The sequence below is a fragment of the Alosa sapidissima genome, chromosome 11, assembly GCF_018492685.1.
Source record: "Alosa sapidissima isolate fAloSap1 chromosome 11, fAloSap1.pri, whole genome shotgun sequence".
Taxonomy (NCBI): Eukaryota; Metazoa; Chordata; class Actinopteri; order Clupeiformes; family Clupeidae; genus Alosa; species Alosa sapidissima.
The window spans coordinates 1653692-1667025 of record NC_055967.1 but is presented as its reverse complement, the minus strand read 5'-3'; the positions used below and the strand labels follow the sequence as shown (position 1 = coordinate 1667025).

General features: G+C 42.0%; 1 long non-coding RNA gene and 1 pseudogene across 2 annotated transcripts; both read left to right on the top strand.

Annotated features, from left to right (window-relative positions):
• The first annotated feature begins 1029 nt into the window (after positions 1-1029).
• LOC121723346 lies at positions 1030-8180 on the top strand. Of its 2 annotated transcripts, none has more exons than XR_006034930.1 (4): positions 1030-1047; positions 1125-1209; positions 1301-1368; positions 7879-8180. It is a non-coding gene; the product is annotated as an uncharacterized LOC121723346 (long non-coding RNA). The 2 variants fall into 2 exon arrangements; XR_006034929.1 differs by lacking the exon at positions 7879-8180 and adding an exon at positions 2568-2716.
• A 4397-nt stretch (positions 8181-12577) lies between these two features.
• Positions 12578-13106, top strand: LOC121724077 (annotated as a pseudogene).
• The last annotated feature ends 228 nt before the right edge of the window (positions 13107-13334 follow it).

The following is a 13334-nucleotide window of genomic DNA, read 5'->3' as shown; positions in this document are numbered from 1 at the left end:
GTTGCTCAGCCAAATGCCTTCCTGTTACGTCCTGTTATCACGGAGTTACAGGCGATAAACTATTTTTGATGGTCACAAGTTTACTTCATTAGTGTTTATTTCTTTGATTATTAAAGAGTGTTTTTCATTTAAAGGCTTGACTTCGTGCTTATTCAAAAGAGCATTTAGTGCTCTCCCCAATCCCAGATGTTCACATTGCATGTTTGTTTGTAATGGATGCAACCGCGAGATACGCTTGTCATAGGCGCCGATACCGTGGGTGCTCCGTCTCTCGGGCACCCACTGAAAACATCGAGCACCCACGTGTGCCAGCTTACAGTCCCGGCTAAATTTACATTCATTTAAAATCAAACATCGCAGTTTATGTTAAATTCAGCATCTCTCATAATGTGATTGGATATGTTGCTGTCAATTCCCTACTTCATATACTAACCACCAATGAGAACGTCTCGTATGAAAATTCCTGACACTTCCCACCTGAAGAATGAACGCAAGGCTTTGTCGGGTCTTCAGCCCCGAATGTTTAAAATGTATATAGCCCTGAATATCATTTTAAAAGTAGTCTGACAAAGCTTATTGTTTTGTGACACAGCTAAACACTGGTACCTCATAGAACGTCTATAACATAGCATTCTGAAAAACTGGGGGGAGAGTACGCTGGACGACTGGGTTCACGAACATCAGCAGAGCCTAAGGATAACCCAGGAACATGTCCGGCAGAGGGCGGGGAAGCTGGAGATGTGAGGGCAAGGTGGCAGGCTCCCAGCCGCCATCATCGGGCTGCCGATTCATTTGGAGGGGGTGAATTGTAGCCTGTGGGCCAGTAATAGTTTGCTGTTTTCTCTATCTCTCCCGTTCTGCACAGCTAGTCTCATGACCTCTCTCTCTCTCTCTAAACATATGCTCTACGTCATTAAGTGGGGAATGGGGTGTTGATTGATCAAGCTACCTGCCGCGTTACCGACAGGCTTATTTATAGGCACCTGGGGTCCTTAAGTCGGTAGCTTGTAGTAAACACAGCTGGTTCCGGGTTGGTGGAGTCCACAGGTATGTCTGAATTTCTTTCACATTCTTTTGTCACGATAACTAGTTTGCTAAGTGGGCATTTGTTTAACTGTGTATAGGAGAGCAGACGCAGGCAGGACCGTGGCAGGCTTGTGTGTGTATGTGTGCGAATGCGGCCGTGTTCTCAGTAACGTCAGCTACAAGGTACGTTATAGAACGGAGCTGTGGTGTTTGCATTCTTCTGTCTGTAGTATGAGACCGGACTCAATGTAGCATTTTATGTACCATTCACCAGTGTCCGCCAGTGCGGTTACTGTAGCGGGGGGGGACTGGTTCTCCAGAAGCCATAGCCTTCTTGGACAGGTATGTACTAAACCTGATCTGTACATTGCATTGCATTTTGCCAGGCCATAGCGGCCATTCATGTTGGCTCTAATAATGTAGAACACTGCAATGCTGACTGGCTAATATTTTACCATGTATTTAATTGATCATGTGGGCTGTTTGTAATTGCTACTTTTGCTCGACAGTGCAACCATTCTTACCGTGTTTGTGTTTATGCTTGCAGTGTCAAAGATCCCTGCAACTACACAACGTTGCTAATTGCTGTTCTCTTTTTACTTATATTTTTGGTGCCACCCATAGTTTATTTGTTTGTTTTGGTTACCCATCTTCCTCTGGCATACCTGCCGTAGTGTCTGTATAAACGGGTGAGCCGTAGGCTAGAGTGGACTTATTTTGTTTATTCTTTTTATTATTATTTGTTTTTCTCTCTTTACTTTAAGTCCAGTGTCTCCCCTCCCTCATCCTAGCTGAAAGCCTCAGTGTTTAGCAGGCCCATTAGCGACTTAGCTTTGGGTAGCCGGTCTCTAGTGTTCCCACTCCAGTAGCCCAATAGCAACGGCAGTGTGTGTAGGATGAACTCTTAATTGCTGTGTCACATTTGTGTGTGTGTGTGTGTGTGTGTGTGTAGGATGAACTCTTAATTGGCTTTTCACGTACCACCCGAGTGTATTTTCCCAGCAGCTAAACGTGTGTTATTCAGTGTGCGCCAGACCACGTGTGTTAGAAAGATCTGGCCTAATCTTAGTCTTCCTATTGGCCCACGCTGAGGTTCCCCAGTCCCTACCCTTGTCCATGTGATTCACTTTCTTTTCTTTTTTTTCTTCTTTTATCTGGTGACTAACCAACTGCCCTGTGAGCCTATTTATTAATAAACATTATATTTTTCACTTTCACCATCTGTGACAACAACATTTGAGTTCCCCTTGCTCAGATAAATTGTACCCAGGTTCAAGGGGTGGCGTAGTCAGCTTGCAGTCAGCAGTAGTCAGCTACATCTAATTGAGTGCTTGCTTTTCTATGTTTATTCGCATGTAGTTTATTGTGTTCTTTTCTTAGTTAATCCTGTGCCTTTCCTTTTTGTTCCTTGTTTTAATGAATGTTTAGAGCTGCATGGCTTTGTGCTGCATGCACATTTGCATATTTGCTGGGTTAAATCATTGTGAGAACGGCTGCTGTGCATGTGTGTTAGTGGTGTGTGTGCGTGCATTTGTGTGCAGTGACGTTATTCCCTCCATCGCCGTGACCAGGGTGGTTGCACTGCTCCGGCTTGGCCTCTGGGGCCTTCAACGTCTGTGGGACGACCATCCCAGCCTCTAGCCCCACTGCTCAAAAGCTAAGTATAATCAGGGGCAGGGCTCCGAACCGGTTCAAGGAACGAAAACGAAAACCGAAAACGAACGGAATTTTACGGAATTTTATGAGGAACGGAAACGAAAACAAAATGGTCTTCAACTGTTCCGGAACAGAAACGTTATTCTGAAATCCACAAAACCGGTTAATAACGTTTTTTTATTCGTTCTCTATATATTTTATAAAATTTCGCAAAAGCATATCCTATGTCAGGGAGACTATTTCCGGTTGTGCGAAAAACAAGCCCGCATCTACACTGCATTAATGTGAAATAACAAGCCGCTATGTAGCCAACTACTGTAGGCAAACAGCCTAATAATTTGATTTCTGCAGTTTGAAAAAAAAAAAACGAATAAATGGACCTTTGGTCCAAATGTGTAGATTTTGTCTTGCTGTTGTAATGTAACCTATCCGTCTGCCACTTCGGATCTTAGGCCAGCTCGTAGCGTAGGCTACTGAAACTGATTTGGAAATTGTTTGTAGCCTATGCGTAATAGCCTATTTTGCCTGTCCACGCCTTGTCGTTTTAAAGTCGGGATTTGAAATGTTTGCGCAATTATAGCCTATTCTATGTAGAAGAGTTAAATTTGGGAAATTTGAGATAGGCCTTGTCAGCAACAGACAGGTTCGTTTATAAACAGGGTTGGAATTATAGCGCAAGCCTTTGAAGATCTCAATATGGATAAAACTTAGGCTACAACCAGGTAAGGAGTTTAGCACGTATCCAGAAATATTTTTGATAAGAAATTATTTATAGGCATAGGTTAGGCCTATAGTAAGTCTGTAGGCTATGGGATGGATAGCCCATCTGAATGTTTTTGGATGCCGCCTGTGATTTATTATTTTTGGGCATAGCTACGGTATAGGCTAAATCAAGAGGAAATAATGAGTATGTCTATTCTAAGGTAAAGTCCACAAAAATAGACTTGATAGGCCCGCCAAACACTGCCGGAACTTTAAGAACGAACGATATTTTGCGTTCCGAACCGGTTCAGGACCGATATGTACGAAAACGTTAAACATAGGCCTACCTGAACCGTTCAGAACGGAACGTTTGAAAAATAATTTCGTTTTCAAGCCCTGATCAGGGGTGAAAGTAGTTTTTATTTCTTGGTGGTACTATGATAGAGTTCTAATGCGCGCGCCGAAAATTTCACTTAGCCTAATTATTTATTTATTTACTGTATTATAGTCTACTTATCAAGCATTCACTAGGACTTCTTATCACTCTAGTATCACTCTTTAACCCACCTGTATCTGTTTTTGATTATGAATAAATTGGAAACACTTAATTTCAACATTTATTTATTTATTTATAATAATAATAATAATAATAAAGCTTTATTTGTATAGCACCTTTCATACACAGAATGCAGCTCAAAGTGCTTTACATTTGAAGCATGTAACACAATAATAGTCAGTCATTATCAATCACTTTTCTTTGCTGTTTATGATATACTCAGCAACATATCAAAAATATAGAAAATGACGTCATAAGACTGGCAGCCTTAACCCTCTTACCCCCCACAAGCACGCCATATGGCAACTGTGGCAAGGAAAAACTCCCATATTCCAGGAAGAAACCTTGAGCAGAACCTGACTTAATAGGGGGAGCCCATCTGCTTTTGGCTGGCTGCGCCCTCCAATAGTAGCAGATGTAGAATAATCTGAAAATGTAGTCTACAGGATAAGATGAGTTAACTAAAAGCTTTCCTGTACAGGTATGTTTTCAGATCTTTTTTAAAAATATTTACTGAACTCGCCTGCTTGATGTACAGAGGCAGGGTGTTCCATAGTTTGGGGGCATAATGGATAAACGCAGCTTCTCCACTTTGTTTGTGGAGCACTTTGGGTACGATTAAAAGATTAGAATCTAGGTGCTATGCCATTCAGAGCTTTGTAAGTAATTAACATAACCTTAAAATCAATTCTATAGGAAATAGGGAGCCAGTGCAGTTCAGCCAACACAGGGGTGATGTGTTCTCTCTTCTTAGTCTTAGTTAAAAGTCTAGCCGCAGAGTTCTGTATGAGTGCCAATTTCTTTAGATGTTTTTTGGGAAGACCAGTGAAAAGTGCATTGCAGTAGTCTAACCTGCTAGTGATAAAGGCGTGAATTAGTTTTTCTGCATCTTGTTGAGTTAAAAAGGGCCGCACTTTGGCAATGTTTCTCAAGTGGAAATAGGCTGTCTGAGTAACTTTACTGATATGGGGCTTAAAACTTAACTCTGCATCTAAGATGACACCGAGGCTTGTTACTTTTGGTTTGACCTGGTGTGCCAAGTTCCCCAGATTACTAAGAATAATATCTCGCTTTAGTTTTGGTCCAACCAGAAGTACCTCTGTTTTGTCATCATTTAGTTTCAAAAAGTTTTTGCTCATCCACTGATTAATGGAGGTTAGGCATGCAGTGAGGGAGCACAGGCCATCTGGGTTAGTTGGCTCCACAGAAAGATACAATTGGGTATCATCTGCGTAGCTGTGGAAGTTTACATTATGTTGACTTATGACGTTTCCCAATGGAAGCATATATAGAGAAAATAGCAGGGGACCAAGGCAGCTCCCCTGGGCCACACCAAAAGGCAAGTCTTGTTTTTCAGATACATGATCTCCTAGACTGATATAAAAATCTCTGCCAGTAATGTAGGTTTGAAACCAGTTTAGAGCATTATCAGAGAGACCCACCCACTTCGCAAGGCGGTGAATTAGGATGCTATGATCAATGGTGTCAAATGCCGCACTCAAATCCAGAAGAATAAGGATTGAGACTTTGTTTGAGTCAGTAGCCAGTCTGAGATCATTGACTATTTTTACTAGAGCCGTTTCTGTGCTATGATTTGATCTAAAACCTGATTGGAATTTTTCAAGGATACTGTTTTCGTTGAGGAAGGTATTTAACTGATTACAAACAACTTTTTCAAGTACTTTGCTCAAAAACGATAGATTTGATATAGGCCTGTAGTTGCTCAGATTGGTATGGTCAAGATTTGACTTTTTAAGTAAAGGTTTCACAACAGCGGTTTTAAAAGCAGTTGGAAATATACCTGTTTCTAATGAGGTATTTATTACCTTGAGAAAAAAGGGAGCTAAGCCATCATATACTTTTTTGAGGAATGTAGTAGGGATTGGATCTAAAACACATGTTGAGGAGCCGGTTTGAGTTATAATTTTACCAAGCTCAGATTGAGTAATAGTGCTAAAGGACCTTAATTTTGGGGGGCTGTTTTTGGGTGTACTATCAAACATATTACTTGTGTTACCAATAGCCTCCCTTATAGAAATGACTTTGTTTTTGAAGAAGTCTGCAAATTCTGCGCATCTTAGAGAGGATGCCTGACTGAGTGTATCAAAAGGTGTTTGATGCAATAGCCTATCAATGGTAGAGAACAACACCCTAGAGTTTCCACTGTTTTCAGCAATTACCTTAGAGAAGTGGTTCCTCCTCTCATTCCGAATAGCTCTATTATAATTTGCAATTTTTTCTTTTAGAATGGCACGGTGAACCTGTAACTTAGTTTTTCTCCATGTTCTCTCAGCTTTCCTACATGATCTTTTTAGATCATGGATATTTTCGTTCATCCAAGGTGTCAGTTTGCTACAGGGCCTTTTTTTAGTCTTTAAGGGTGCCACTCTGTCAAGCAGAGCGCCTAATTCACGATTGAGAGCCTCTACCATTTGATCAATGGGATGATGTAAAATATCTAAATTTATGGAGTCTATAAGAGCTATGAACTGCTGTTCTGCTCTAATGTCCAAGAGTCGCGATTTGATTGCAATTTCGGGATGAATTTTTGGAGTATGTAGTACAATATTAAAAGATACACAATGATGATCAGACATATTTATATCATTTACTGATAAGTCTGTGACTTCTATCCCTCTGGAAATGACTAGATCGAGGGTGTTGCCAAGGTTGTGGGTGGGTCCTGTAACATGCTGCTTTAGCTCTAAACTGTCCAACACATTAAGGAACTTACTGGCTTTAGCATCAGTTATCTTATTGACATGAATATTGAAGTCGCCATTTACAATTATCCGATCATAGCTAGTGATGATGAGCGACATAAGTTCAGAAAACTGGTCGAGAAAGCCAGTCCATAGTTTAGGAGGGCGGTATAAGGTTAATAGAAGTACAGCTGGGTCAGCCTTCAGAGTGAGGGCAATATACTCAAAGGAAGCGAATTCGCCAAAGTTGACTCGTGCGCAACTATATTTGTTTGAGAGAATGGAGGCAATTCCACCACCTCGTTTGCCTTGTCTAATTGAGTGGAAGAAATTATAATTTGGGGGACAAGTCTCAACAAGAACAGCTTCGCTGTCTGAAGTCAGCCAGGTTTCAACAAGAAACAGAAAATCCAATTTTTTTTCACTAATAAAATCATTGATTGCAAAGGTTTTGGTAGTAAGTGCACCTATATTTAGTAAACCCATGTTAGCTGAAAATTTTAAATATGAAATATTTAGCCTAGTTACTCTGCTCGCTCCCACTTCCAATTTTTTTTTTTTATATAGGCTACTGTATACATCATGAAACACGTTTCTTTGAGTCATGCCTTTTTATTTGGGAGACTGCAACATACTTCTGTCCGCTAAAACACTTTCATTATTGCTGCGCAAGATCTGGTTAAGCCGTACACGTGCTGTCTGTCTCTTGTCTCTCCAGCAAAACACTACATAAAACCAGAATAGGCTATTGAAACATCAGCATATTTTTCTTTAGCCTGTATGTTTTTTTTATTTGGGAGACTTTCCAAGAAACGTCCGTCTGCTAAAACACTTTACCAGTGCACGTTGGCGCAATTACTGTAGGCTACTGTACGCGCGCTATAGCTTGCTCGTTGTCTGTCCAGCTGCACGGGAGGTTTAGACACAATTCAGATACAGTTCAGAACGATGTATATGAAATATATTTTGGGGGAAACGTGTTGCTTCTGGTAATTTGACATTAGCAGTTGTGTTGTCATGCTGAAAGTGCAATATTTTTCAGAGACAGTATAGTTTTCTTTCCGGTACGGCGTACCCTCTCCAAATATTTTAGTGGTACTCCGTACCGGCCAGTACCGGCTTACTTTCACCCCTGAGTATAATAATCATACCGACATGGCTAAGTTACTGTGATTGTGCTACCCATAATTCTAACCATAGTCTCTCCCCCTCTCTCCCTTGTTCTCCTTTGGACAGGTGCGGTGTGGTCCAAGCGAGCGGCAGGCTAACCCTCAGGTGGTGGGGTCCCTTCACGTTTCCTGTAGCACACCTCGGGTGTCAGTCCTTATCTTTGGAGTACAGTGTGATTGCAGTGCGAGTGCAGTGATTGCAGTGTGATTCTCACGTGTGATGTGTGTGAGTCTTCTGGACCGCTTTCCCCTCCTGTAGTCCTGCCGGTCGTGTTAAGCCATCGCCCTGCTCGGTTTTCCCTTTTCTTAAAGGAAAATTCCGGTGGTTAGTGGTGTTCGTTGGTGTTCCAAAACAAGTAGCGTAGCGAAATACAGTTTATGTCGTGTTTTATTTGGCATTTTGTAAAATCCCATTGATTTCTGTTGGAAGACTCATTGCGCGTTGATATTACTGCGCCACCGTCTATGCTTCAGGTTCAAATATTGAGCAGTTGTGAATAGTTCCACAATAGCAAATAAGACGGCTGGAAATCATACATTGCGCCGATATATTTGCTTTTAATAATCAATGAACACCACTAACCACTCGGTGAGTTGCACAGTTTGGAAAACGAATGTTAAGGGTTGATTTAGGACATGTTTGAGTAGCCTACAGTATGCCTGCTGGCAGCCACTCTGACTAGTCAAAGGCGATTCAAAATGAGTCAGAACGGTCGAGACAGGACCAATCGTCAAAATTTCGGTGTCCACCACTCTAGTTCATCCAAAACAAACCAGAAAAGGGACTCAAAGTGCTAAATACCGGAATTTTCTTTTAAGAGTGCCCATAGACCTTGTGTGCCAGCTGACGTGCAGCCTCGCTGGTCACCGTATGTACAGTATTGTGTGTGTGTGTGAATTGCTGTGACATTTCCTCAGAGTTGTGTTTTTATGATTGTAACTAAGATCGGTCAATAACATTTATATTTTTGGAATCTATGTCTCTATCTTCCCACGTGTTATGAACCTGTGTGGCCTAAATTGAACTTAAAGGGTTAGCATTGGCTTAAACTATTTCCTAGGGGTGCTAGGAACCTAGAGGTGGCGTAGTCGTCACTAAATTATGCTAAATTTCTTGTCCCTGCTACACATGTTAATTATGAACTCTGGAATCTGACTTGGCACTCACTGTATTGTATTTTGTGTTTTTATCTGTAATCTGATGTCACTGCTACAGTGGGTATCAGTTAAGTTTGGACGGTTTCCTGCATGAATCACGCAAGAATGGTGCACAATATTCTCGGCAGATATGGCACAAACTGCAGTTGACCCAAACAACCACCAGGTGGCACTTGGGAGTTCTGCCACTACAATTTTTGATGAGACTTGACTTACTGCTTCCATGACGCATCCAGTTTCCAAGTCAGTAGAACAATCTGAGGCAGTTGAGCCATTACCAAACATATATGATAATACAATAGCATGAGTTTATATATCTTTTACCCTGTTTGTCACGGTTACTGTGGTGTATTGACACATTAGTTTGATCTAATAGGCTTACCGTAGTTTGAGTTAATGGGTACTGTGCAAGCTCAAGATCACACGTTGTATGGAACATACATGTATGTGCTGTGACCCGTCATTTATTAGTAAAGCCTTTTGAATGTGTGCAGCCGTCTCGTTAATGGAAGTACACCACATAATTGGCGACGAGGCAAAGTGGATTTTACTGTAGTGAGCAGTGAAGTGAGTGAAGATGGCTAACTTTGCTAGACCTGACGAGTTCAAGCCTGAACATGAACAGTGGTCGGCCTACGTGAAGCGCATGGAGCTCTTTTTCATAGCGCATGACGTTGGAGACGACAAGCAGGTAGCAACTTTATTAAGTGCTGTGGGTGCTTCGACATACAGTCTTTTGCGTAACTTGGTTCATCCCCAGAAGCCGAAAGACAAAACCTTTGATGAGATCGTGGGAATACTCACAGGATACGATGAGCCCAAACCGTTGGTCATAGCCGAACACTTCAGGTTTCGGAAATGTGTTCAGAAAAGTGACGAAACAGTGACTCATTTTGCTGCCGAGCTGAAGCAGTTAGCTGTGCAGTGTGATTTCGGGGAGAAGTTGGATGAGGCTCTGCGTGATGGCTTTGTCAGTGGAATCTACAATGAAGCCAGTCAGCGCAAATTACTCTTAATGGATGGACTGACTTTTGCGAGAGCCCTTGAGATCGCACTCAACATGGAAACGGCTCATCGAGATGCACAACAATTGAGGCAAAGATGAACTGGGAACATTAAAGGAAATCAAGGCAACAATTTCGGTAAAAAACAATGCCACTCCAAGATTCCATAAAGCCCGCCCCATGCCTTTTGCAATGAAAGTTCGAGTGGAGGACGAGCTAAGAAGGCTGGAGAAGGAGAATATCATTTCCCCAGAAAAAGCATAGCGAGTGGGCCGCTCCAGTAGTCCCTGTAATCAAGCGAAAATTACAGTTGCACTAGTCTGGACATCTTGCCGTGCCAACGTTGCAATAAAGGTTGCCTAAATGCCATGTAGGCTATATAAATGTCCTGTCAGTTTACTAATTGAATTTGCGTTGTGTGTAGATTTGGACTTTTTATTCCACTTTGTTTAAACAGCAGTGGAGAGGCCTCGTTCACCTGTTTGGAACTGGCTGGTGAATGTGACGTGCGTAGGTCTGGCTAGATACACCATGACCCTTTTTGTGCATCTAGGCCTACTGTTTGCTGTGGATTACTCTTTTTTCATGTCATTGGATTACAGCAAAATATGAATATTTTTTTCTTTACACGTCTTAACGTAATGGCATGATTGCGCTTCGTTTCTGCATTTGGAGAGGCATCAGACTGTAAGTGAACACTTCCCTTGGTTCCTGGAGTTCTCGCTATGTTTTAGGTCTGCCCTGCACTCAATAGCCTACAGTTTGGAGTTTACTTACTTTGCCTTTGTAGAATCGAATTTGAGTTTTCAATGACTCGTTCTCCTTAAGCTTAACGAACCCATGCATCTTGTTATTTAAAACTCCACTCTGCTAGGTGGCTATAGGCTATATAGTTCGTTTTTAACTCATTGAGTGCCAAAAACGTAATATTACGTTTTTAGCTTTTTTTGTAATTACGAAACTAGACACTCTAACACACCTTATATGTGATTTTGGGAACTCTGTGATTAATGGAAATGAAATATATGACGATCGAAAACTCATGAAAACGCACAATCTGGACATTTTATCATAACTCGGTTGCCGCTTTGGGTCGAATCAGTGACACATGCACGTCAGGTCAAAACCAGGCCATTTTCGTGGGTCTATCACTAGGTGGCAGTCTCGCCAGGTCTCGCTAATCACTTCCCCGGAAAGTTTACACAAGTAAGTAACAGGCAACACTTCATATTTCATGAAAGACGTTATATCTCCATTTCTAGAAAAAAAACAGCGATTTTGATGAAAACTAGCCACTGTTTAGCTTGGGATTTCTCAGGAACAGATGCGTGTAGAAATACACGGTTTGCACCCACCGAGAGCTTAAAGTCTCACCTTTTAAACGAGCCATTGTATGTGTTCATAGCTATAACACAGAATATGCTGTGGCTGTACAAAAATCATCAACAATGGTCTAGATTGCTGGCACTAGGACAAAGCTCCCGAAAACAGCTTGGCATTCAATGAGTTAAAGGTCCAGTATGTAGGAAATAATGGAAAATAAACTGTAACCATTCCAAAAATGATCACCATGTTGTCAGAGAGTAAGGAAACACGATGAATTGAAGTAATGGCTTATTTGACAACACTACTCTAACCCGTAAAACCCATGAAAAAAATTAGCCTAGGAACATCTAAGGAACCTAGACAGAGTGTGAGTTTGGCAGGACCCAAATTGAATATCTGGGCCATGTGCTAGATGGCAAGGGAGTGTATCCATCTAAAGATAAGGTGAGAGCTATACATGATGCACCAGCTCCCACAAATGTCAAAGAGCTACAAACCTTCCTAGGGTTGGTGAACTACTATGGCCGTTTTGTGCCACAGCAGAGCACAGTGCTGGCACCACTCTACAGACTCTTAAAAGACCAAACCACCTTGAGATGGAGCAAAGCTGAGCAGGATTCATTTAATAAATGTAAAGAACTATTGACAAGTGACAAAGTGTTAGTGCACTATGATCCAAACCTGCCACTTACCCTTGCATGTGACGCGTCTGCTTATGGAATTGGAGCAGTAATTCAGCACACAACACCAAATGGGGCATCTGATAGCTTATGCTTCTAGAACGCTGTCCCCAGCAGAGAAAAAGTATTCACAGATAGAGAAAGAGGCATTGAGCCTAGTGTATGGCTTGAAAAAGTTTTATCAATATCTGTGGGGACGACAGTTAAATTTGATCATAGATCATAGGCCTCTATTGACATTGTTTGGAGAGCACAAAGGGCTCCCCACAATGGCAGCAGCGCATATCCAGAGGTGGGCCAATCATACTGTCTGCGTATGATTACTGCGTATGATTACCACACAATCATACTGTCTGCGTATGATTACAACATTGTTTACTGCCAGTCAGAAAAGCATGGCAACGCTGACGGGCTGTCACGTGTGCTACTGACATTGATGCGCTTATATGTGAGCACCTAGAGGGTGTGCCACTGAGAGCAAGACAGATTGCCAAGGCCACAAGGACCGACAAAGAGCTTTGAAAGCTGTACAGGTACATCATGGAAGGATGGCCAAAAGAAATTCCTGATGAACTGAAAGTGTATAACAGAAAAAGAGATGAGCTCAAGAGTAATTACACCGGCAAAGCTGAGAACATCAGTGCTAAAAGAGATCCACAGTGGGCACCCTGGCATTGTAAAGATGAAGGCAATTGCACGGCAATATGTTTGGTGGCCTAAAATCGACATGAGCATAGAAAATGTCTGCAAAGAGTGTGAGACGTGCCAGCTAGAGCAACGCATGCCACGCCATGTTACACCCCGCTACACCCCTGGGGATGTGTGGAAAAGACTTCACATTGACTTTGCAGGGCCGTTCATGGGCAACATGTTCATGATCATAGTTGACGCATATTCAAAATGGTTGGAAGTGTACAAAATTACCCAAATAACTTCCACAGCAACCATCACAAGATTGAAGAGATTGTTTGCATCGTATGGAATTCCAGCAGTTTGTAAGGAGAAATGGAATTATCCACACAACAGGTGCTCCAAGACACCCAGCCACATATGGCTTAGCAGAAAGATATGTCTCAACATTTAAAACTGGCATGAAAAAGCTGTCAAGAGAAGATCTAAGCATATAGGACAAAGTTTCTCACTTTCTGCTGCGCTATCGCACAACTCCCAACAGCACAACTGGAGAGTCACCTGCCGACTTTTTATTGAAGAGACATGTGCGAACTAGATTGGACTTCCTGAAACCAAGCATCAAAGAAACAGTGAGGAGAAAGCAGTATCGGCAGAAGGAAGAACATGACAAACGGCAGGAGAAACTCCAAGGTGGATTCCAGGAGTAGTAAAACAGCAGACTG